Source organism: Triturus cristatus, chromosome 2_1, assembly GCF_964204655.1.
Source record: "Triturus cristatus chromosome 2_1, aTriCri1.1, whole genome shotgun sequence".
Taxonomy (NCBI): domain Eukaryota; kingdom Metazoa; phylum Chordata; class Amphibia; order Caudata; family Salamandridae; genus Triturus; species Triturus cristatus.
Window position 1 is genome coordinate 983,808,972 of NC_140581.1, and position 25,091 is coordinate 983,834,062.

The following is a 25,091-nucleotide window of genomic DNA, read 5'->3' on the forward strand; positions in this document are numbered from 1 at the left end:
GTTGAACTCCGAGAAGACTGAAACTTTTGGAACCAATCCTCATGGCCCCAGACTCTGGGCCTCCCTCCCACTCCAGTATCTAAAGTGAGGAATTTGGTGGTAATCTTTGATCCCAAACTCTCTTTCATCGATCAGATTAATACATTTACTTCATCTTACTTTTTTTCTGTTGAGAATCCTGAGAAAAATACTACTATTAATTCCTTTTGATTTACAGAAATAAGTTTTGTAAATGGTTTTGTCCAGGCTACATTATTGTAATGCCCTTTATTTAGGCGTACATCAATGCTTCTTGAATAAGCTTCAGATACTGCAGAACGCAGCGGCCCGCCTCCTCAAGAGAATTCCTAAACTTAAGTCAGTCTCGTCTCGGATGCATTAGCAGAGCTCCACTTGCTTCCAGTCAAAAAAGAGTGGCTTTTAAGGCACTACATGATACAGGCCCCGAGTACCTGAGGAAGAAATCCACATGGTACATACCAAAAAGATCTTTGTGTCAGCTACCCCATAAACAGTAATTGTGCCTAAAATAAATAAAATGTAATGGGGTGGTAGGAGCTTTGTCCACTCCACATGCTAACTCTGCAATAAACTGCCTTGCCATCGCAAATCTCAGCTAAATCTGTTCTGCTTTAGGAAACATCTCAAACCCTGTTTTCACTTCCCCTATATTTTACAAATATTTTTGTAGCCCCCAGTACAGTACACTGCAGACGCCAGCTCCCAAACGCCCCAGGGTATTCCCGCTCTACACAAAATATATCTATATCAATAGAGACTCTTGATTGATCACCCCGCAGGTGGGCGCGGTCACTCACTGGCACCCACCTGCCGGGGATCTCTGCCACCCTTTCACTTAGGCTGGGCTGCTGCCTGCAGTGAAAGCCGTTCCAGCGGCTTCAAACAGCTGGTCTGCCTTTCACTAATATGCTAGTGTGCAGGCGCTTGCACTCTCAACAGTTCATGCACTGCAGTGGGGCACATTGTCCAGTTTGCCCCCAGCACACCCAGTTGAGGGTGCACACGATGCAGTGTTGGACAGTCTGCAATGCGGACCCCGGTGTGTCAGTCTGTAAGCTTAAATAGTGATTTCTATTGCAATGCATGAACAGTAAAGAAAAGTGTCTATGCACTGCTGTAGAGGTGCATCTGTTCTCCTAAAAGTGTGTCTCACTCTTGTAGGTGTTGCACTAACAGTGATTTTGCACATCAGTTTGATTTGCACCTAAAATCTGATTTTGTCCTAAACGTGATTTTGCATCTACTTGTGATTCTGCACCTAAAAGTTATTTCGGTCCTAATTGTGTTTTTGCACCTAAATGTCATTTGTTGCGCCTTGAAGTGCTTTCACACCCCCTGTTGATTTTGCTCCAGGTGTGATTTGACACCTAAATATGTTTTTGCTCCTAAATATGAGGTGTGCTCCTAGAAGCTTTCACACATCTCTTGATGTGCTTAAATTTGACTTTGCCCCTAAATGTATTTCGCATCTGCATATGTTTTTACTCCTTGATGTGCCTTGTTCTAAAAAATAAGTCTCCTCCCTAGTTCTAATTTGAGTTGTCTTATTTATTTATTTGAATTGTCAAGAACTTTACAAGTAGAAATATTTTAAATAGCAGCAGAGTTGGTACGTTAGAAAGTGATTGATTGGCAATGTCCATAGTAAATGCTGGTAGCAGTAAAGTCTTGGTGATATAGTGCCCGAATGCATGACTGACGTGTAACCAATGTAACATGTAGCAAAGACTATCACAGCTAGAAGCATGGCTGATACATAGAGGGTAATATGCACATGCATTTCCAGGAAAATGGAGCATTAGCTGGTTCTTGCCTCCTTTTACAGCAGACAACTTTACAGTGTTGTTTTGAAGTTGCTAAAGAGTGGCACGTACAAATATAAGGAGGTAAGGCGTTACAGCGAAGAGGCCCTAGAAGGTAGAAGGGCAGGAGCATAGGACTGCACAGGGTGGGTTGGGTGTTAAGAAGAGAGGACATGTAAATGTGCTGGTCTGAGGCTATCAGTTGGTGTATACTGTCAGAGTGTGTCAGACAGAAATGGTATCCCAGAGCTAGATTGTTTATGGATTAGATGAAAACTAACATTAGTACCATGTAGGAGACGGTCATTTTCATGTTTATCCAGCCAATTTGCTGTCAATATGCAGAGCTGTGTATATGTTAAGGCAGTTTGAAGAGAATCCCGATAGGAAAGTTGTGTAGATCTTTGTTGAGTGGTATGTAGGAGTAATTTACTTAGCCAAAATGCAGACCAGTGCAATAACAAATGATTACTTAGGCCCTCATTACGATGAGGGTCAGAAAGCCTCATTGCGGTTTCCGTTCCGACTGCTGCATTACAATGCAGGCAGTCGAAACTGAAACCGGACGGTCATTCCTGCTGGATTCCAAAGGTCTCAAGGAGCCCGTTGGCCAGTTGGAGACCGGTACGTAATCACTATGGACAGCGTTTCAACCGTAGGGATTACGATGTGAGTTTCCGACATGGAAAGCCTGTCAGAAAGCAACATTGGGGGTCCCTAGCAGGGCCCCCTTCTTCCTGTGGCTCTGGTTGGGGGCCGAGGGGGCACCTATGATGCCTCCCTGTTAATCCCTGCACTGGTACAGGGATTAACAGAATTTCCCATTTCTCTATGGGAGCTTGTGCTACGGCCGGTTTATGACCGTAGCACAAGCTCCCACAGGGAAATGGGAGTATGTGACCGCTCCATGTGCGGTCGCATTCCAATTGCGGTGTCGGGACCACTGATTGGAGGTTGGTCGTTCCCAAGACCGGGACGGTGTCAGTCAGATGCAACTCCAACTGACATCGTAGTAAGGCCTTTAGTATAGAAAATAATTTACAACTCTTTTAATTAAACAAAGGATGGCAGCCTATGAATAAATCTGAACATAATTCTTGGTTTAATCATAAACTTTGGGCTGTGTAAGCATATGCAATAATCTATCAAAATCAGTTGCTCTTGTACAGAGGCAATCAAGGAAAAATGTATGACTACTATCTTATATAAATATTAATGCAATAATATTACAGTTGAAAACATTTTACACATCGTTCTCAACATGTTTTCAATATTATTTTGATGAATTTTAATGTGGATCCAAATATTATGGGAGAAATAGTCAAGTGACCTCTTTAAAATCTCTTTTTATATACATATGCAGGTGTTTAGTTTATGTACTCTCTGCGTCTTTTTTAAAAACCTTGAAATATATATGTGTCTTCTTGTTACTAAAATGAGGATGATTTGTCATTTTCACCTCCACCCTCCCTGGAAAGCTCAGAAGATAATAGGTTTAGAAACACATTCTTTTATCTTGCCATGGACAAAGAAATACCCTGCTTCTAAGAAAAACAATTATGCCATATTTTCTCAGTGTCTATAAATAGGTCAGCAGAAAAACAAAAACCTTGTAAATTTTGATCATAATCTTACTGCAAAAGGAAGATGGAAAATATACCTCAGACGTCTTTCATTTTTCAAGCAAACTGTGGCAAAGCTAGTAGGCCTTTTTGTGACCCAGAGCTATTTGTTTTGCCTCTGCTTGCTAACTTTGGCATCACACGTACCTTGCTATTAATTAATTTTTTCATTTTAAAATGTTCATAGGTAAAGTAATATTCAAATATATAAAGTAATAAACAAGTATACAAATACATTTCATGATGGCTGCCCATGCGAATGCATGCGAATGCATGCGCATGCACGCTCACACGACGGCTGCCATCTTGGAATGCATTTGTTGTAACTTATAAAAACCATTTCAGGATGGCTGGCCACTTATGTCCAAACATGGGAGCTATTTTCCAAAAGGTAAATTAAGAATATAAGAATGCATGGGATGTTGCAAACATGCAAAGAAGCTATCAGCCTGGTAGCAGCGTAAAGCTGCTGCACCCTTGCAAAAAAAAAAAGTCTATTTATATATATATTCACTGAAAAAACCATAGGTTTCACACATGTTATAGTTAGCTGGACATTTCACTCGTAAAAAAACAATGAAATTCCCCCGTTATAGTTAGTGCAGGCAACTATAACTCACGCGACCGCAATCCTCTGCTGATGACATATGTGTCTTTATGAAAAAAAAATATTTGTAATATATGTATAGCTAAAATTTAATGGAAGAAGACATGGGCAAATAAGTGTCTAAATACAGTATTAGCATCAGCAGAGGATTGCGGTCGCGTGAGTTATAGTTGCCTGCACTAACTATAACGGGCAACTATAACTCACGCGACCGCAATCCTGTGTGAAACCTATGGTTTTTTCAGTGAATTTGCAAGGTTTTTTAAATGCTAATTCCTAACTATAACGTGTGTGAAACCTATGGTTTTTTCAGTGAATTTGTACGGTTTTTTAAATGCTAAGTTACTTTACGCCATTCGTGGCGTGCGCGCCCACTTAACGCAGTTCTTTCCGTGCGCGCACGGTGTGCTTCGCGCACCGCGCGCCCACTTTACGCAGTTAGTGCCGTGGATGGGCCATGTACGCTCGATGCGCTTCGCACACCGTGCGCACGTGGTGGACATATTATGCGCTTCGTTGTGAAAGATAAATATTTATATACAGTTTAAATTAAATGTTGTATGCCATACACAAATGGTGCCCTACGGGCACCATTTGCGCACGGGGTGGGGAGATTGTGGATATTTTTTTTTTTAATTAATTTTTTTACCGTACGCGTACGGTAAGCGTGATCGGCGAATTTGCGTAAAAAAATTAAAATGAATTTTTGGCCTTGGGGGTTCTTTGGGGACACATTTAGCAAGCCTAGGTGGTTGGGAGCTGTCTAAACAGTCCCTTTACATGCTTATTCTCTTTGTTTTTCATCCCCCCCTCAGAGTCCGAGAGAGAAAATGGCGGCCGCCGCTTCCTGGTTTCGAGCGATTCGAATGTTTACTAAGATCTAACAGCCAATCAGAATCGCGCTCGCGCACGTCACCGTACGCATACGGTAAGCGCACCGTAAGCGCACCGTAAGCTGGCTCAGATATATATATTGATTTAAAGGCTATTTTCTCAGAATCTACTGAACAGATTTACACCAAACCTACAAAAGGCACTTCCTTGACCTGTAGACTACCTCTCTGCCAAATTTCAAGGAACTCTGTTCAGCCGTTCGGGCTGTAGCTGTGTCTAAAGGTCCTATGGAAAAATGCATGGGATAAACGCGTTTTGGGACCCCCCTTTTATCTCAGCCCCCGCTTGACGAATCCCCCCGAGACTTTCAGGGTAGGAGCGGAGCGGAGCGCAGCGCCCCACCTATTTTGAAAATTTCGCGAGGATTCGTCGACCAGCGCCAAAGTTATTCAAAATAGAATGTTGCGGTTTTCCTATGGAAACAGGGTCCTAACTATAACTACCTACTGGCGACCGCCAGTAGGTAATATTAAAAAGAACTGTGAAATAGAGTGCAAGAAAGAGAGTGTGAGAAGAGCTGAATGGGAAGAGAGTGAGCAGATGGGGAGTAAAGGGGTTTATATAGAAAAGTGTTGTACAGTAGACTTCTGGTCTAGAAAGAAATGAGAACAGGTGTGCTTCCATAAAAAGTGTTTGCTAAAGACAAATCATTGCTCTCAGAGGTAGTGCATCCCCATGGTGTGCTAAAAATTAAATACAATAATAGTACCTTCATGTGAGCAGGGGGAAAGTTTAACTCATCCATTCAGAAAACATATAAAACTGCAATATTCATGGGGTGGAAATAGGGTGGAAAGGCATTGAATAGGAGCAGTGGACAGAGATAGACAAGAAAGCCAGCCAATAATTAGCAAGCGACTAACTCAAAAACCATTCTGTGTATATTGTAATGTACACAAAACGTCTTCAACAAAAGTCAGCTAAAGTTGTCAAAAGGTGTGACCTAAAAATGAGTGTGATTTCAGTCAATACTGATGTATATGTCAGGAAATGGGCTGGGCACTCGCAAGCGAGCAACGCATGCGCACTGCAAAGCTAGGTCTCGCCTAGCGTTGCAGTGCGCATGCGTTGCTCGCTCTGCGACACATATTGTGAGAAAGGAGATTTTCAGAAGGGGGCTTGAAGCCCTGCTCCTCATTTTCATTGAATGACGTCATCGTTTATGGTAAACAGTGGCCTCCGATTGAAAATGAGGCTTCTTTGTTACCGCCCTTTCTCCTTTGGGATGGCCCATCCGGACTGGATCGTTTGCTTCACGGCTGTTGTTAAGCAATTTCTTATCTAAAGGAGGCGTGTTATATAAACAAGCCGTGAAGCAAATGATCCAGTCCGGATGGGCCGTCCAAAAGGAGACAGGGCGGAAACAAAGAAGCACTGTTTGGAGAGCTTGTTTTATTAGTGCTCCCTTAGCGCCGTGAGACACCGTGAGAAGCGAGGACAGAAAACGTGCAGCAAGGTGTCTCTCTTGGTGCTAAACACTTCATGCCCATCGCCTGTCGCTATCTGTGGGACTGCCGAGTGTGGCGTAGTGCCCCCCGTCTCATCGGTGTCCGCTGCAATCCGGGAGCTCAACCACCGCTTGACCCCGTCCCATGGATGCCACACCTACTAGTGCCAGACCCTGCAACCCAAGGCCTCATCCCTTAAAATTGTAAATCGCCTCTGGGCGTCCCCTGGCCATGGTTGCCGAAATGCGCCCTTCGCACCTCCCAAGTCTCCTCCCCCCGTGCCGCCCCCCTCGCGTGCGCCTCCACGTTCCCTATACAGCCGCCATTGTTCAAAACCACAAATCCTGCGCTTACCTAGAACCCCTCCCCTGGTCGACTCTGCAACCATCAGGCACTTACTTCTGTGTCCGTCCTCAAACTACCAAATCAAGAAAGCACTCCTCCCCACACCAGCCCTTCTCGGACCCATCCATGCCCTTGAGCCCCGCGTGTCGCCGATTTGCAAATCCTATCATAACCCTCCTACCAACACCAGAAACAAACCTGCCCAAGAGCCCCATTCCTGCACCCGACTCCACCCTCACCCGGAGTGCCCCAAACTCTGGCAATCAGAGCGATCAGCCACAGCCCCCACACAGTGTCCCAGGATCCCTCCACCCCTGCCATCGGCTGCACAGAGCCACTGGCTGCCATCAGCCAGCGTTGCTGCTCGGACGCCCAGCGGCCCCGTAGCTCTGTCTTCCCCCCACTGCACCAGGACCCCCATGTCCGTCCGTGTGCTGTCCTTGCACACTTCAACCTCACAGGACTGCGTCCCTATCCACCTTATCGCCCAACAGCCTCTGAACGTGCTCTGCCACCCCCAGGCGCTCGGCCGTCCCCAATACCCTCGGCCTGAGGACCACTCCCGCACATCTGAAGGGGACTGCACCCCCCAAACACAGCTGGCCTCCGCACCTCACACACCACACCCCCAAACCCCCCTCACCTTACACTGCAGGAGCAGCGCCTCTCTCCTCTGTAACATTCCCAGGAGAATGTATGTTGCGCCGCTCTCCCGTTGGCAGCTCTGCACCTAGGACCACGTTAATTCCCCCTTTGGAACCTGCTTTCCTTACGATTGTCCTGCGTGCCCCCATTGACTAACTCGCAGACCTACCCTGTGCATCCAACATCCCGAGCCACCATCCTCCCTCACGAGCATTACCCCTACCCCCTCTCACCCCCCTTGCCCTATTAAATACCGACCATTAACCACCCCCATCCAAATTAGTGCCCATACGTTTCTACCCCTCCCCCCTTGCTATCCAGGGGCATTTAACCACTCTTTATTATTCTTCATCCCCTGCCTGCACCTTATATCCCACGCGTTGCAGCATGTTGTTGGCCTAAGCCCCCGCACTCACTCGCCTATGAATGGCACTTGATCCCCGCTGTGCCATTCCCCCTAACCTGCAAATTCACCGCGGATCCTGTGCAATTAACCAGATATTTACGCTGATGAAAGCGAAATTGTCCCAGTAAAATGAGAAATAGCTTGTGGAATTAGGTACAGAATTACTGATTCCACCAGTAATTCCTAGTTTTTTAAGGCTACACCTAATAAGACATGACAATTCTGCTGATGTGTTGTAAAAGAATATGGAGTTTCGAGAGAGAATGTACTATAGTACAAATGCAATGCAATAGATTTTGCAATTACCACAAAATGAGCAATTGCCATTTTCAATTACACCATTTGATTAATGCTTCACGAAGGTAAAAAAAAAATAATAATAACATTTACAATGCCAATAGCTCAAAACAATGTAAATGCTTTTTGTATATTGTACTTGAACCCACTGCCCTTTCTGTACAATGGCTCCTTTCTTTAGACCTTCCCAGATATGGCCGCATGGTGAGAATCCTTGTCTTTTTAAGATTGTCTCATTTGTCTGGCTGTTCATCACTCCCACTCACAAATGGCTGACACGGATGCTGGAGAGGTGGAACTTCCAGATGGCTGAAAGTAGCCTGTTAAGCTCACCAGCTGCTGTGCAGGTGACATGATCCAGCAATGGACCATGAAGGAAGCCGTGGGATTAAGCTAAATTACAAATAGCATCCAAAGATCACAGTAAACTTTAGTTACTAACAACCACCCATAGCCAAGGCGTGAGTGGGGTCCCAGGCAAGTGAGTCCAGCTTCTTGCTACCCATGTCAGATAACAACAACCATTGGCAAAGCCAATACGTCTCAGTGATGTGAGAGCTATTGGCTTTGTTAATGATCATGCCCTTTAGCCATGTAGCCCAAGAGCACAAATTTTAAGCGGGGAAGCCGTGATTAATCCTCGTTTTCTGGTTTTCAGTGGCAGAACTGTAAACTTTTCACACCAAATCCTTTTCCTCCCTGCCCACCCTCGGGAGTGATCTCAGTGTGAGTAGCAAGCACCAGTGTATTAAATAATTGCAAAATGCTGCAGTCACATGAGTAGATTTAACAGTCTGTGTGAAAGGCAAAAGGGACAAAAAGGGACATGCACAGCAACTCATTATGACTGAGTACGCTACTGGCCATTACCACTGGAGCAATGTTAAGACTCTGAGGGTGGTGACAACCACATCAAGCATAAACCGCAAATGCCAACCCTCAACAACTGCAAGCATGGAGGTAGCTGGAATCCATTGCGCAAGCTCAACTCCAGTCACCAACTATTGACTGACTGAGCCTTGCAGCCCTTTAGAGTACTGTGAGCAACTGAGGAAGCACAGTGGTCCATCCTGTCACATCCTGCTGCTCACATGGTATGAGTATCTTCTTTTTCTTTTAACCTGAACATCTACCAGCTAAGAGGTAAGTGATCAGCTGAAGTGTAATTAAAATAGCTATTTAATAATTCTCTCATGAGCCGCTACTTTGACATGCACGGCTGCCAAAATTCAAGGAGAATGGATGCACGGTCAAACTACCATCACAGGGCAAATGATAATGAGTTAGAAGGTAACACGATTTTCACTACACAAACAGTGGAACGGCAACCACAGGTGATGGATTCATTGTAATATGACCTGGTATTGCCGAGTCCCCTCCTGTGAGATGATCTGTTGACACCCCCCCCCCCAAGCCCCACTCCACTCCCTCTCCCCGAGGCATCGATAATAATACATCCAAACTCAACACTTGGATTAGGGGTCGTATAACCCCAGCCATATTTTATTAAAATTAATAAATCATAATTAAAATTAATAACACAAAAAAAGAAACCGCAGAAAACCAAAACATATTCAATCACATTTCAAATACACATATTTACAAAAATTTTAAGGCTAACCTTAACATGAGTCTAATACATAGCCAAACCTGACCTAAAACTGGAATATGTACACTTTGGGGCCGATTCCGATCCGGGTCGGAAGAGCACCGAACGCGATCCGGCCGGAAAAACTATAAGCTGTACGCGTGTTTTCCGCCCGACAGCTGTACGAGCGAGCAAGTACGATGCGAGCTACGTGAAATTCACCGACCGAGTCGTTTCCGGGTCCAAACCGCTCCGTACGTCTCGGTCATAAGCTAACCGTGGTGTGCAATGGCTGAGATTTACGACCGAGCCAATACAATGCACGTGTCGGACAGCCTGTGCGAGCCGGAGTGTCTGGCTCGCAAAACATCTGGGTGGTTGCCTTTGGGGGTCCGCGTCGGACCCCTATCACCCGCAGCCCTACGACTTGGACACAGGGGGAGACCCAAGGGTCTCCCCAACACAGGCATGTACGGTGCGGATGGCACCGACGCGTACCTACTGTAGGGGTGCCCTTGCGCGAGATGTACCCATTCAGTCAATGGGAGCCCATGTACGCGTCGTGCGACCGGCTCCCATTGACTTCTATGGGAGTCCAACCGAACCGAGTCCGGCAGCATACGGCCGCATCGTACTTGCTCGGTCGGACTGCAGGACCACGACTCGCTCGGAAAACACTCCGGATCCGGCTCGGTCAGAGTGCTTTCCGACCCGGATCGGAATCGGCACCTTAGTTTTCTGCGTATCCTGGATGAGCCTACGTGCACGGTTCCCAACTACTTGACAGGTCTCCCTTTACCGGAGTGACCTTGCGCAGGAGGCCTGTGTGCCCACCAGCTTGGTTTCCATGGGCACCCCCTACGCCCTTCCATACTACCTCCCAGGGGCTGATGTTATGCCACGTTGGCGCCCAGGCACCTGCACAGGGGTTGGCCCAAGTGGCCTGCCGAAAGCGGAACTTCCTACCCCCGCACCTTTCAGCCTACTGACCGTAAGCGCCCCCTGGAGTGTGATGAGGCACCACTGTCCCCACCCTCCCCACCCCCTCAAGCGTCCCCGTTAAATAATGGGATGCCTACTAAGAGATGTAAAATTTGACCTAGCAATCATGACCTTACCGCAGACCAAGGATACTCAGACAAAAAATACAAGTGACTAAATTGACATATGACAAGCGGATAACTTGACCTTAACCTGTAAAGTAAACATAATGATATGGGATTTATACGATAAATGACAACCATATTTACAGACTTCAACCTGAAAAGCAAACCCTAAACATACGCCTGAACAGAGCTGCTTCCCAACAACCTCGCTGCCTCAGGGGATTGTGGGTGGGGAAAAGAAAAAAAGGAGGCTTCCTAGAGTCCTCCGGCGTCAGGATCAAGGTGTTGGCTGTGGAGTGGAGCGGGGCGGCGAGGAAGAGACTCTACTGCCGCTCCGCTGCTCCTTTTAAAGACTTTCCCTTGCCCAAAACAGGAATGAACAGGTCCCGGCGAGATCTGGAACCCTTTTCCCCTGCGTTGCCCCGGAAGCGCTTAAACTGCTTCCGGGGCATGTCTGCTTGCACCAATGGGTGAGAGCGGGCGGGCACCAACCGCGTCATCAACGCTGGTCCCGCCCCCTGCCGGGAAAGTATCCCAGGCACCAGCACAACCGCCATATTTGCGGTGTGACTGAGTTTCCGGTGGTGCCTTCAGAAAAGAAGCTTTCAGTCAGTGAACACTCTGATCCTACCCAGCTCGTAAGAGGTAGCAATGTGGAGATAGGCCCGGCAACAGCCGAGAACACCAAAGAAGGAGGAGTTGTGAGAGGGGCAGGGATCATGGTCCGCTGCCATTCCCAAGGCCCACATTTGCTCCTTGTGACAGGAAGAGGCGGCCCTTAAAAACAAACAACAAACAGTGGCGTTATGGCTGCCGACTATGGAACTGGGAAACTAAGTTTGAGTCTCGGTGTCGGCTCAACATATTGTGATTGTGGCAAATCACTTAATCGCCCTGTGCCTACAAAAATGAATGTGTCCTTGTGTAAAGTAATTGAAAGCGCACCAATAATACATCAATAAACCAGGATGGGTTCTATGTATCCGTTTGGACGCAAACAGCACGTGTAAGTCGGTGAAGTGAGCAGTACATTCGCTTTAGAAATATGTCTGCCTGCTCTGATATGACAACTATATGTGTCCGTACAGTCTTGGAAAGGTGCTTCGCAGATGGGTATTGAACGTGCTGTCTGAGGTTCAGGCCACTTCTTCAGGAAATAACAGTGTTAGGACCTTTACTACGTACGTATGTACGCGTGTATGTGTGCGGGTGTGTAAGAAGGACCTCTTACATACTGATAAATACATACCTATCTCCTAACCTAATGTACTGAGACGAGATGTGTAGTTAGTTTACTAATTGTCAGTTGTGGTTCCAAAACAAGTGAACTGTGATCCTGGCTACCCTCTTGACCAAACAGTGAGATCCTTGGACAATTGTGGGCGCAGTTGTTTGCAATGGTAAAAAAATGATTCTGCGACTCTCTTTGAATAAGACAGTTGCATGTAAGAGCAACAGAGCTCAGGAGTTCGCATTTATTTCAATCACGTTTTTCAAAATGCAGGAGAACAGAAGTATAACACATGGAATAAGAGAAATAACAATATACAAGCTGTGTCTCTGAATACACCAACTGTAGGTTTCAGTATATCTAGATTACTCGCTGTACCATTGGCGCATATTACTAATGCTCATTACTCAGCTTGAAGAAAATATAGCGCCTTCATTATTAATAATGTGTGCATAGTTTCTGATTTCTGACACAGCCTGGCTTCTTCTAAGCGCTGTACATAGCAGATGGGGCTATTAACACAGCTCAAATGAACGGCGGAATTTGAAAGGTTGAGCCGGCTTGGGCAAAGCTGGAGGCCTGCACTATAAACACAGATTACTGCAGCATGTGCATTAACCCTCTGAAGGTCCTTACCCCATATCAGTATGTTAGTACACCGGGGGTAAAAAAAGCTATGTTCGAAATTATGTCATGTTCCCGTTGGGAGAGACGGTACACACTTAATACAGTTGTATAAATGGAAAATATTATTAACAAAAAGCTAGAACACAACTTTTGTTAGAATTATTTCACTTTCGATCCTTTAAAGAAGTCTTGGCTGCCCTGTACAACACGTAAAGAACAACCTGAGCATGGCTGGCATTGAGCCATTTAGGCACAGAGTAAGACTGCAGCTGGGACGCATAACTCTGGGGTTCAGAGCGCGAACGTCCTGCAAGTACCTTCAGGTTATGTTACGCTATAAGAAGATTCTAAAGTGCACGTTCACCAAGAGGTTTCATGGCGTTGGGAGCACTAGCAGCAGGGCAGAGATGTAGATTAGTCATAAGCTTGTCTGAAAAGCCGTTTTTTGCAGAGTTCTGAATTGCTCATAAGAGCTTCCTGCTCTTATGTTAGCCGGAAACGAGTTCCAAATACTGGGAACCAACACAGCAAACGTGGTTCCCCCTGGTCTCTTCCTAAAGAATTTGGGAACCTCTAGGAGATTGAGATGTGCTGATCTGAGGTTGCCCATAGGAGTCTAGCTCCTTATTCTAGAGGAAACAAAAGTGGGACTTTTATTCTTCTGTATTTTGAAAATCGTGCATCCTATTTTAAACAATGTTCTTTGTACAAGTGGAAAGCAATGCAGTTTCTTTAGTAAGGTTGTAGTGTGGCAGTATCTTGGCTGTTGATTGACCAATCTAGCTTCATGATACCTGCTGCAGTCTTTGGCTCAGGCCTTTTGGGAGGCCCAGGTAAAGGGAGTTTGCATATTCAATAAGGAACATCACTCATGTAAGAGTACAATCTGGATGATGGCTTCAGCTGAGAAAAATATTCAGTTTTGTTTTTAATTTTATGGAGCTGAAAGAAACAGGAGGAAGTCACTGCTGCAATCTGGGGTTTCATTAACAGGTCTTCATCGACAAGTATGCTGAGGCTCTTGACCGCCTTTTTAGGAATAGGAGGGGAACCTAGCTCCTGAGGCTAAAAAGGAAGGACTCCAGCAGAGCAAGTTAGTTTTTGACCATTATCACCTCTATTTTATCCAAGTTTAACTTTAGTTGGAGGCTGTTCATTCAGTCCCGGATGAAGACCATGGTGCACCGAAAAAATGCTGTCGAGTCAGGAGCATCCACAAGTTTGAATACTAGCTGCATATCATCAGCGTAGTTGTATATTTTTACTTTCCACCTTTGTAGGGCGTTTACCTGCTGCTGAATATAGAGACTCTATCCAATCCAGAGCACCACCCTGCAGCCCGGCGGCCTTAACACAATCGAAGAGGATGTCTTCGTCCACTGTGTCGATGGCTGCCGATAGATCCAGAAGGACCAACGCCTGGGCCTGACCTTTATTCGTCTCCTCTCTCATGTCACCTACTATGGAAAGAATTACAGATTCCGTGGAGTGAAAGGGCTGAAAGCCCGCCTGATGTGAGTCTAGAAATGATGAGTCTTTGATGAAAGAGCAGAGATGGTGAGCGATATGAATTTCCAGGATCTCAGCTAGGTAGGGGAGAAGAGAGATTTAGAGGTAATTCTTTCAAATAGAGGGCCGTCTCCAACTTTTTCCCAAAGAGGCAGAACCACTGTGTCTTTGAAATTAATAGGGACGATGCCATGGCTTAGGGATAGGTTTAGTATAGGTAGATTTGGATTCCCAAATTCATTTCTTGTAGGACTTTAACTGCAAGAGCATTTCTTCAGGTGGTGTTTTCAGAGTTGCTAGAATAGAGGAGTTTAACGCAAGGTGGTGATGCCTGCACAGGGTCAGCACTGCCCAGACAGGGCCCTCTGCTCCATTCGCTGTGTCCCGAGGTACTAGCTTCCTAGGCAACAGGAGGAGAGGATGTGGCATTACAGCCAGAGCTGCCTACTATGGAGCTGGGAAACGGAGTTCGAGTCTCGGCATTGGCTCAACATCCTGTGTTTCTGAGCAAATCACTTAATCTCCCTGTGCCTACAAAGCTGAATGTGTTCTTGTGTAAAGTAACTGAAAGTGCTCCAATAATGAATGTGCCCTTGTATAAAGTGAAAGCGCTCCAATAATACCTTTGAGTGGCGTTCGCACAATATAAAACAGCAACAAAAAAAAACAGGAGATGGAGGATGAAGTGATATAAAGTGACAGCACTCCAATAATATTTTCAGGTGGTGTTCATGCTATATAAAACTACATTAAAAAAACAGGAGATGGAGGACGGAGCAAGTGAAAACACAAGTACTTGAATGGAGTGCTCCAAGACAAAGAAAAAAGTAGCTTCCAACACTTGGTCTATGCTCTGGGGGAGGGAAGTGGCATGACGTATTCATGCCATGGACAAACGGGGACAAAGGATTTGAGAGTGAGGATGAAGCGAGCAAATTGGAATCCTATGGGTGGGCTGAAGCCCATAGATTGAACACAATACTTATCTTCAAGACAGCTCACGTGTGTTCACTCAAAGAGTATCGATGGTAAAAATATCGAAAAAGAAATATAGATATTAAAATCATCGACTCCCTATACTTAAACAGTAAGTAAAAAAAATATCAAATCAAAAATATCGAAGTTAAAAATACAGATGTAAAAAATTGCGATTTAAAAATATAAATAAAATAAAATAATATATATAAAAATATTAAATATTAATATTATCTTTAACAAGATGAATTAAATGTAACATACATTGTAACTAAATATAAAAATGAGACTTAATTAAAAAAATATAAACACACAAACAAAATATTGTATACATATACATATATTTACTTTAAAATAATTTAATAACTTATCTTTATTTAATTTTTAAACTTTTAAATTATATAAAAATAAAATATATACATGTATCAATAATTTAAAATCCCCATTCTATAATTAATTAAATCATTAAACTATTAAAACTAAGTTGAAAAGTACATTTTGCAACACAATAAATACAACAGTAGGGAAAATGTTGGATAGTGAAACAATTAAATTTACTATTCCAACTGCAATAAGTGCAAAAGTAGGGAAAGTGTTGGATAGCAAAGGGGTAAAAATTACTATTCCCACTCCAAAGAGTGCAACAGTAGGGAAAGTGTTGGATAGCGGAGGGGTAAAATGTACTATTGCCACTCCAGTGAGTGCAACAGTAGGGAAAGTACTGGATAGCAAAGGGGTAAAAATTACTATTCCCACTCCAGTTAGTGTAAAAGTAGAGAAAGTGCTGAATAGCGAAAAGGTAAAAATGACTATTCCCACTCAAGTAAATGCAACAATTAAAAAAATTAAATAATCTTAAAAATAAATAAACAATATTTTAAAAATATACAATTAAATATATTAAACATATAAAAAGAACACATATAATGTTAGTTACATATAACAAAAACCTACAAATATGATATTAAAATAATACATTTATAAACAATATTTATTTAAAAGGAACAAATATATACAAACAAACAAATTATTTAAAACAAAATGTATTTATTTTATTTCCTACCCTATAACACCACACCAATAAAAAAAAGACATCAACATTTTAATTGAAATGTATTTCCATAATTAACATAATTAATCATGAATTTAAAATATATTATTAATAAAAAAATAATAAACATTGATTGAGTACACATTTTTTAACACTATAATATCCGCAACACATACCTAAAATTAATTACATAATTACGATTATAATGACTAGTTAATTAATTTAAAGTAATTAACAAATAATTAATAATCATCAATAAAAAATAAATTACTTCCCACCCTTCCCACCATTTACACCTATAAACACCACAACACGCACCTAAAATTAATTACACAATTACCATAATTAATTACTAATTAACTAATTTAAATTAATTAACAACTAACCATTTACACCTATAAACACCACAACACACACCTAAAATTATTTACACAATTACCATAATTAATTACTAATTAACTAATTTAAATTAATTAACAACAAATTAATAATTCATCAATAAAAATTGAATTACTTCCCACCCTTCAGACCATTTACACCTATAAACACCACCTAAAATTAATTACACAAGTACCATAATTAATTACTAATTAATTAATTCAAATGAATTAACAACTAATTATTAAACAATTATTAATAAATTAATTTACACATTTAACACTATAACATCACAATTAAACAAATATTAATAAATACAAATTATTCAATACATTTTATATAATTAAATTACTTCCCTCCCTATTCTTCTATATACCCACAACCCGCTATGGAACTAAAAATGCAAATTTCAAATTTAAAAAATGAATAACTACTAAAAAAAATCAATGACATTTATATAATTAAATTACTTTCCACCCTAGACCCTATAAACCCACAGCCCGCTACGGAACTAAAAACGCAAAATTCAATAAAGAAAAATTAACTAATAAAATTTTAACACATATAATAAAAATACAAACAATTCTTAAAGAAAAACAGCAAATACATATAAAATATATACTAAAATACATAACATTAATAAAAAAATCGATATTTTTAACAACTATATTTATACAAACTATATTAAACACTTCGATATTTTTTCAATCAATATTACTTACCTAAAATCGATATTCTTGACCACGAGGATTTTACTGTCGATATTCCTGACCCACGATATTTTTCCACGATATTGGTGCAATTCGATATTTTTACCTCGATATTCTTTCTCTGTACCCTCATGTCTTGCGCGGAGACCTAAAAACAACAAAAAGAGAAAGCTAATGACTAGTCAGTGCCCAGCCAGAATCATTCAATGGTATTGTCAAAGGCGACACAGACAAAAAATAGGAAGTTATGTGGCTGTAAGCCCTTTTTATGGTCCCTGGTATTAGGGAAGGCTTGAGGTGGAGCAGATAGTAGGAGAAAGGTAGGAAGGATGTGTTTATTTTTGCTTAGACCACATGCGTGGGCGGTGGGCACGCCTCATTTAGTAAGGAGTGGGCGGAGGAAGGGTTGGAAACTTAATGGGCCATGCGGGAAGCTTTCGAAGAACCAAGAAGGTGAAGAGCAGGTATTGCTGAATATTTCTATCATTGCTGTCTTGTGAGCTGATGGAAGGGGTGCAGTGTGCGCAGCTGCTGTCGAGAGATGTGGTACCAGGAGTATGCACTCTCTTCAGACTTTATTTAACTCCATCAATAACTATCATGCTTCCATGCAAATAGGAGGGGGAGGAGGGCTCTTAAAAAGGATGACATTGAAAAAAAGTTAAATAAATCAAACAATCCAAGACTGACAAAACAACATAAGGGAAAATGGAGGAGGGATATACAAGCCAAGCCTTAAAAGCAAAAAAGAAATGACAAATTGAGCTTGTTTTTCTTTGAGTTTATTCGCACCATATGTTGAAGCCTACATACTCGAGTATACAGTAGAGTGACCTTTTAATGACAGAACAGCTTGAATTCATTCATCATCTTTCGTAGGGAATATTTCAGTCATTAATATTTATCTCGACCTCTTTGCATCCAAAAAAGGCCCGGGTCACTGTTTTTCACAGGAAGCTTTCAGTAGCCTATTGAAAAAGCAGACAAAAGAGTGATTGTAATTACATTTGCAGCACAGCCTGCTCCTGAAAGCATTTTAAAAATGCGCAGATCAGTCCTGGATAAAGCCCATGCGTGTATCTGTTGCCGATTCATAAGCAGTGATACAAAAGTGGAAAACAACTCTTAAACATTGCAACCCTCAACATTTTCAACAATGTCCAATGACAAAAGCTAGGTCACAAGTAGGTATTCAGCAAACAATGGAGGGGATTACAAATGGAATTCTGCTGGACTAGATTTTGATTTTAAATTCTTAATATAAGACACCATCTCAGAGACTGAAAGTAAAAACAAGCATTTGCAATGCAATAGGTTTCACATTTATGAGAGTTTGAGCTACTGTCATTGCAAATGTCAATAGCTTAAATTCTTGCAAATGCGAGACCTATTGAGTTGCAAATATTTTTTGTTTCCAAGCGCTTTCACATGAATAAAGGGCCACACCCCTTTCTTTAGATGAGCTGTCTCCAAAGAAATGGGTGCAGCGCCATTAAAGTGAAAGCACGGTATGGGGCGTTTTTACCAAAAAAGCACTTGTTTGAAAAACAGATGCTTTTTTTGTAAAAGGGCCCCAAATAGTGCTTTCATTTTGATGGTGGCTGTGCCCCTTTCTTTAGATTTGGCTCGTCTAAAGAAAGGGGCGTGGCCTCTTAAGTGCAAGCACGGGCACTTGGAAACAACCTAAAAAAAAATATTTGCAAAGCAATAGGTCTCGAATTTGCAAGAGAATGCCAATAGCTCAAACTCTCCTGAATGTTTATACCTATTGTATGGCAAAAAATCAGCTGCCATTGTCCCGGCTGCTTGGAAAGTGAAAGAGCGCATGGCACGCTGAATGTTGCTGCAAAGCATGTCATGCCTACAGTAGGACAAAACTCACTAAGAAATAGTGCTTACAGACTAAATAACACAGACCCTGTAACAAGTAAAAGGGCCAGTCCTCATGGGAGGTTACAAATAAAGACATGACGGTACTAAGGAGGGACTAACAGGCCGAATACTGAGTCAGAAGTCAGCATTTACAAAAGACAAAGGCACGAGCCAATGAAAAATGTGGGCGGAGCTTCAAGTCCATACTATAATACAGCAAGCCTCGCAGAGCAGCGCATGCGCTGCCCAGGCTTCACTTAAAAACAATGTTGCACAGGACAACTGAGTATTTATATAGCAATTTAAGCAAAATATCAAGCAACTCTACGCATTACAATTTTCAATTCAAAATATTTTGATTGTTGCTTATTTAAAATCACAATCTGCTTTCTCTGCTGCCACTTCTGGCACCAGCAGGTATGTTGCCGTCTCAGCTACATCAAAGGGCTCTGTGTCTCCCCCACCTGAGTTAGAATGTTAGCTTAAGCATGGCCTCTCAACACAGCACTGTTACTGATCACCCTTGTCCACGCAAATGGCATTACAGCGCGCGCAATGTTATTTGTTTCATTTATTTATGTACTTAACTCCGGTCGGCCATATGCTGGAGTTTACTACCCCCACCCCTGTCCCTCCCCCGGCTCCGCCCCACAGCACTCCCTCGAGGAGCCACAACTGTTATATACTATGTTTATGTTTTGCAAACGTTCCAGCAGAAGCACGTTTAGGTGTGTGTGCGTGAGTGCATGCAGACTGCATTTTGTTTTCGTCTTGTTACAGTATCCTTTGGTGGGATTTAAAAGCTTGGATGCATGCATCGATCACTTCTAAAACTTTTCCCTAGTGGCTGGTTCCTATGACAATTATGGGAGTCATAGATACCACATCTCATCAATCTATCAGCCATTAAATGTTGAGGTCTATCCAAACAAAACAGACATCTGCCTCGCTGTCACAAGGGTGCGCATGGTTGGCTTACATACCATTGCCGAATTATGACGTGGTTGAGTGTTGTTCCAGGAGATTGCTTACACCACCTAACATTAAGTGGGTGGGAAAATGTGACACCAAAATGGGTGTGGAAGAGCTGGGGAGGGGAGGGGGTGTACATTGTGCTGACATTTGAGAATACTACTGTGGTACAATTCATGGGAGGTAGAGAGTGGAATTTAGTTACTCACAGAGTTCCACTGAAGTTAGTGAAATTATGGGAAGGAGAATGTAACCAAACTGAGTGAATATGGACATTTTACTAAAAGGTTCAAAATGCAGTTTCATAAGAATGGAGATATTGATGATCTAGCCATGTTAGTGTGTCACTGTGCATACAAAACAATGGGATGGCATCAGGAGGAGCTACTTCTCTAATAGTCAATTTTCTTCTGCTCTTCGAATCTAGGGAGAGAACACCTGGCCCAGCCCTGGAAATGGTGCTGTGTCCCAGACTTCATGGCTTTTTAGATTTACAGAGACTAATGCAGAACGTTTTTTCTGTCCATTTTCCCCTGTAACAGACACAAGTTGTTTTTAGTGTAGCTGTATATTGCCCTGCACTTTTGTAGGTGCTATCAGAGATGTTCCCTCAATGTTTTCTCTCTGCAATGGATATGTAATTTGATGGGTACAGGCGGCCACGGACAGGTACTAGCATTGTGGCACATAGCAGTCGACCATCCCTGGTCCCCATCTCTCCTTCACCAAGGGATTATCCTTTCCCTACTGGACCAACAAACCGAGTACTCTCTCCTTTGTTATCGAACTATATTTAACCTACAAAACATTAATAAAGAGACTTGTCTCTAAGGAGACAACAAGAACAGTTTGGTCACAAAATCTTCACCTTTCATTGAATGGGTCAGGTTCAGCTTGTAGCCACGAGGCACTGTGCAAAGAGACCACTGCTAGCCTCGTGCAATATATAAACATCCCTGAACATTACAGAACCCTGTAAACCTTACCAAAGACCTTCCTTTAATACTATCAGTAGAACAACGTGTTTCTAATCCCCAAAAAATTTAACTTGGACCATACCGTATAGAATAGTTTTGGTATACGTTTTATCAAATGTCCACATTTTTCATAACCTAATTCAATAAAGCCACAAACGTGTAAGTACCCTGTTGTACTGCATGCTCCACTGCACCAGAAAATAAGATGTCAAACAGGGTCACCTGCCGCTTTAAAGAGGTGTTTCAAAACAGAATTTGCCACGTTTTTGCTTTGTACTGATGATGAGCTAATAATGTGTCATGATGCTACTATTAGCTTCTACTCACCAAATACTTTATTCTGGAATTTCCGATTTTTTTCTGTCTTAATAAATTCACACTAAACCAAGATGGAAACTGTCCCATTTCTGACCCAACCTTGTTTGATTGTACAAGGTATGCGTGTGCTGAGAAACTCAAGGGTTTGCAGAACCGAAGATTCTGTAAGATAACATCATTGATTGTCGTCATGGTGCCTAATACAATTCAACTTAGAAAGAGAAAGTATGTCACTTCTAACGTGCTGTTAAGGTTCTGATGCGGTGCTAATATCGATTGAACATTGCAGCTCTTGAAAAGAGCATTATCCCGTAAAGCAGGGAACCCTCTCCAACCCTGACAGATCTCCTGTGCACATACAAGACCACAGCATTGATGGGTATATACTTTGTTCTGTATAATTAGCTTCAAAGAGTACACTGCCTGCAAGGCCAACAAGTTCAACTAAGGACTCAAGCAAATTCTTCCAGTAGGGTACATTTAACTGAAAGAGCACGAGTGGTCGCATTGTTATCATAGCTGTAAAATATCTGAGGTATGGGATTTTGGGAAAGAAGTAATGGAGCTCATATCCCATTGCAATGACACCTGGGAATGGAAATAGTAGACAGACTTCGATGAGTTTAATGTGGAATGGCGTTAACCTTTTGTTGTCTGCTGATGCAATGCCATACCAGTGAAAAGCAATGTATAGGCCAGGGATCCAACATAAGGAGGTTTACGCTTACCCACTTGCACGAACAGTGTTGTGTACATTTTGTGAAATGAATCTTGTTGGAAATCCAAAGTGAAACAGCACAAGTGCATAGCTTTGCTTTTTATGTTCTGTTAAGAATACCAGACAAAGTAAGATTTTCAGACACCTTATTCCAACTAATCTCTTTCGTCCCTGTAGACCCTACCATCTATTACGAGTTACCTTCACTCTTCTTTTCTTCCGCTGTGCGGTTTTACACCAGATTGCCTATTTTATATTCCCCTAAATCTACTTCCCTGTGTTCTTGCATTCAGTGTCCCTATGTTGCTCTTCCCAATGACTGTGGCATTTGAATTGTCCTTTCCTCACATTCTTGTTGCTATGTTGTTTTTTATTTTATCTACTCACTGAAATATTTATAGTAACTAAGGGTGAGTAATTGTTGAGGTTATAAATAGCGGAGACATCTTTTGATAGTTATTTTAAAAGCGTCAGGGAAGTTGCTGCTCCAGGATACAGTGACTAAACTCCTCTTTAAGATATATGGGGCCGATTCGCACAAAATCAGCGACAATTGAGCAACTTACTCAGTGTGAAAGTTATGTTTACACCTCTTGCAGATCTTTGCCGCTTTGTGTTCATTTTCTTCGGCACAATAATTACTCAATTCATAAAGTGTTCAGACAAACGTATGTGATTAACACACAAAAACAAAAACCACTTCGCCACAAGTCCTGCCAAAAAGTACTGAGCATGAAACTTGCACTTGGTGAACAGCAAACAAAAAAGCAAATACCCTTTACTGCACTTACAAATGTGCAGTTTTGCCGGGGTAAAAAAACGCGTAAAGAATTCCTCATTTACAAAAAGCTGAAGACATTGGGTTGCCTGCCATTGCTCATGCCATGGCCCCCCAGGAGGAATAGGTCATCCTCAGCAGTGACAGCAGGTGGCGCCCTCCCATACAATAGATTTTGCGCCAGGGCACTGATATTTATTTATTTATGTTAAAAATAAAAATAAATCATTCATTCAAAGAGAGTAGCCATCATGAGCATTCCCTTTGTATAAGCAACAGACATATTCACAAGAAGGTGGCTAAGGTAGTTATACACGTTTATTCGGATTTTAATTTCAATTCCAGTTTATGTGAAACGTTTTATTCCATGGTCTTACAGTCTTTGCTCACTCTCTCTTTGCTCTCTCAGATGTTACCAAGCCAACTCAATGTTAGTTTTGTTTCAGGAACTTCCTGACTCCCTCCTTTTGTTGGTACACAAGGTTTCTATATCTATGTACTAAGTTCTGGCTAAGACTGCCAATGCTCCACTAAACAACAGCACTGTAGTAAACATAAATCTACATATAAATATGATGGGACAATATTCATATTGATGGAACGATACAACTTGGATATACATAATCCTAGTAGTTTAACTTACAGCATCATAGCAGAGTGACTGGACAGTGAGGCACTCGAAGCAAAGTAAGATGAGTTTTTCTTTGGATCCCTGAAATTCATTAAATCAGATGGCGGAAGCAACCTCACATGCCCTGTGATTCAGGTGACATCACATGGCATGGCCACAAAATGCAAGGAAATATGCGACTTATTTAAAAAAAAAAGACAAAGGGTAACCTTAGACGTAAAAAGAAAAATTCCTGGTTTAGCTGGCAGCGAATACATGTGCCTAAAATGCTGTAAATTAAATGAATTCAGAAAACGTTGGAGCGCTTCTTGTCTTCCTGGATTTAAAAAAAATCCCATCCACCATAGTTTCAGAAAGGGTTCCAACTCATTTTTTCAAACTTCACCGGAAACGATATCACAAGACATTTGACAATGGCGATGGGCTAATGAGTGTTTTAAAGCATTCTTTATAGAAAATGCAGCATGTTAATAAACGATGTGCTGCCATAGGCACGAACTTTCAACAGCCAAACGTGGTGAAAGCCAAAAAGATGCAGTCCTTTGAAAACATGAGGAAACAGGTAGGTTAAATGCACTTCCAAAACCGTCGAAAGGAGTTACATGGTGCAACATACTGGTAGCACTTGCTACACTTAGCTATCCCCTAATCAACGTTAGAAAGGCTACTGCAGCAGAGATCAGCTTTATAATGACGCCACAAATGGTCACATGAGAAGGCAGTGACGTAGCTGGGGGGGAGTGAGGGTGTCTGCCCCAGGAGGCACTCTTTTTGGAGGCGGCGTAGGTGAACAAGTCGTCTGTTGACTGCCACCCCCACCCCCGAGAAAAAGTTGTCTGTTGACCGCCACCCCCGCTCTTCCCTGCACTGGGCCCCAAACTCAGGCTCAGGGACCGCCTCAGATGGCAATAGGTCTAGCTACACCACTGTGAGAATGCCAGATTGCAACAAATGGCTTAAAAGCCAAAATAGTCTTTGTTTCTAGGGAAAAAGGGGGCAGCTTAATCAAGACGTTATATTGCCTGCAGCTCTGAATATCCTTGCACCAGAGCTTCCATTAATATGAAAAGAAGATGAGAGCCACTGCTTAATTTGAAGGAAAAAAAAGTCAAGTAGTCTAAAGTTATTCCTAGGAGCCTGGTACCAGAACCTCTGATTTCTGGGTATTTGACTACAAGGGCTGCCTAATCTTGATTCCGCCACTTGCTTCTTTCTTCTACCACCCTACTTACTCTTTATATCACTCTTGCAGGTTCTTTTTCATCATTGATTTCTCCCTTTGTCACCTTTCTTTTCTTACTTTTCTCCCTTTGTTGTTTTTCTCTCTTGCTCTTTGTCAATATCTGATGATGAAAAGTAAACCCCAGCCCAGGGTCGGACTGGCCGTAGCGGGCACCGGGCATTTCCCCTGTGGGCCGCCAGGGTGGGGGCTGGTTTTGGGCTGCTGGGGGTCCGTTATTGTTACCGGGGTCCACAATATCGGCCCCCTGTAACAAAATCGTCCGAAACCGGCCCTAGCAAACAGCTCGGCCCCCCACCCCCAGAAGGCTAGCCGAGCAGTTT

The 25,091-nt window shown here is 42.5% G+C and overlaps 1 protein-coding gene and 1 long non-coding RNA gene across 7 annotated transcripts in view; one reads left to right on the plus strand and one right to left on the minus strand.

Annotated features, from left to right (window-relative positions):
- The window catches only part of PDE5A (phosphodiesterase 5A), a 708,225-nt gene that overhangs the window by 122,344 nt on the left and 560,790 nt on the right, over positions 1-25,091 (plus strand). The gene's annotated exons all lie outside the window — the stretch shown is intronic.
- LOC146866164 (uncharacterized) overlaps positions 18,029-25,091 on the minus strand; it is a 29,965-nt gene continuing 22,902 nt past the window's right edge. For both annotated transcript variants that reach the window (XR_014970614.1, XR_014970616.1), the window contains one exon: positions 18,029-18,230. This is a non-coding gene — a long non-coding RNA (uncharacterized LOC146866164). The remainder of the gene's footprint in view (positions 18,231-25,091) is intronic.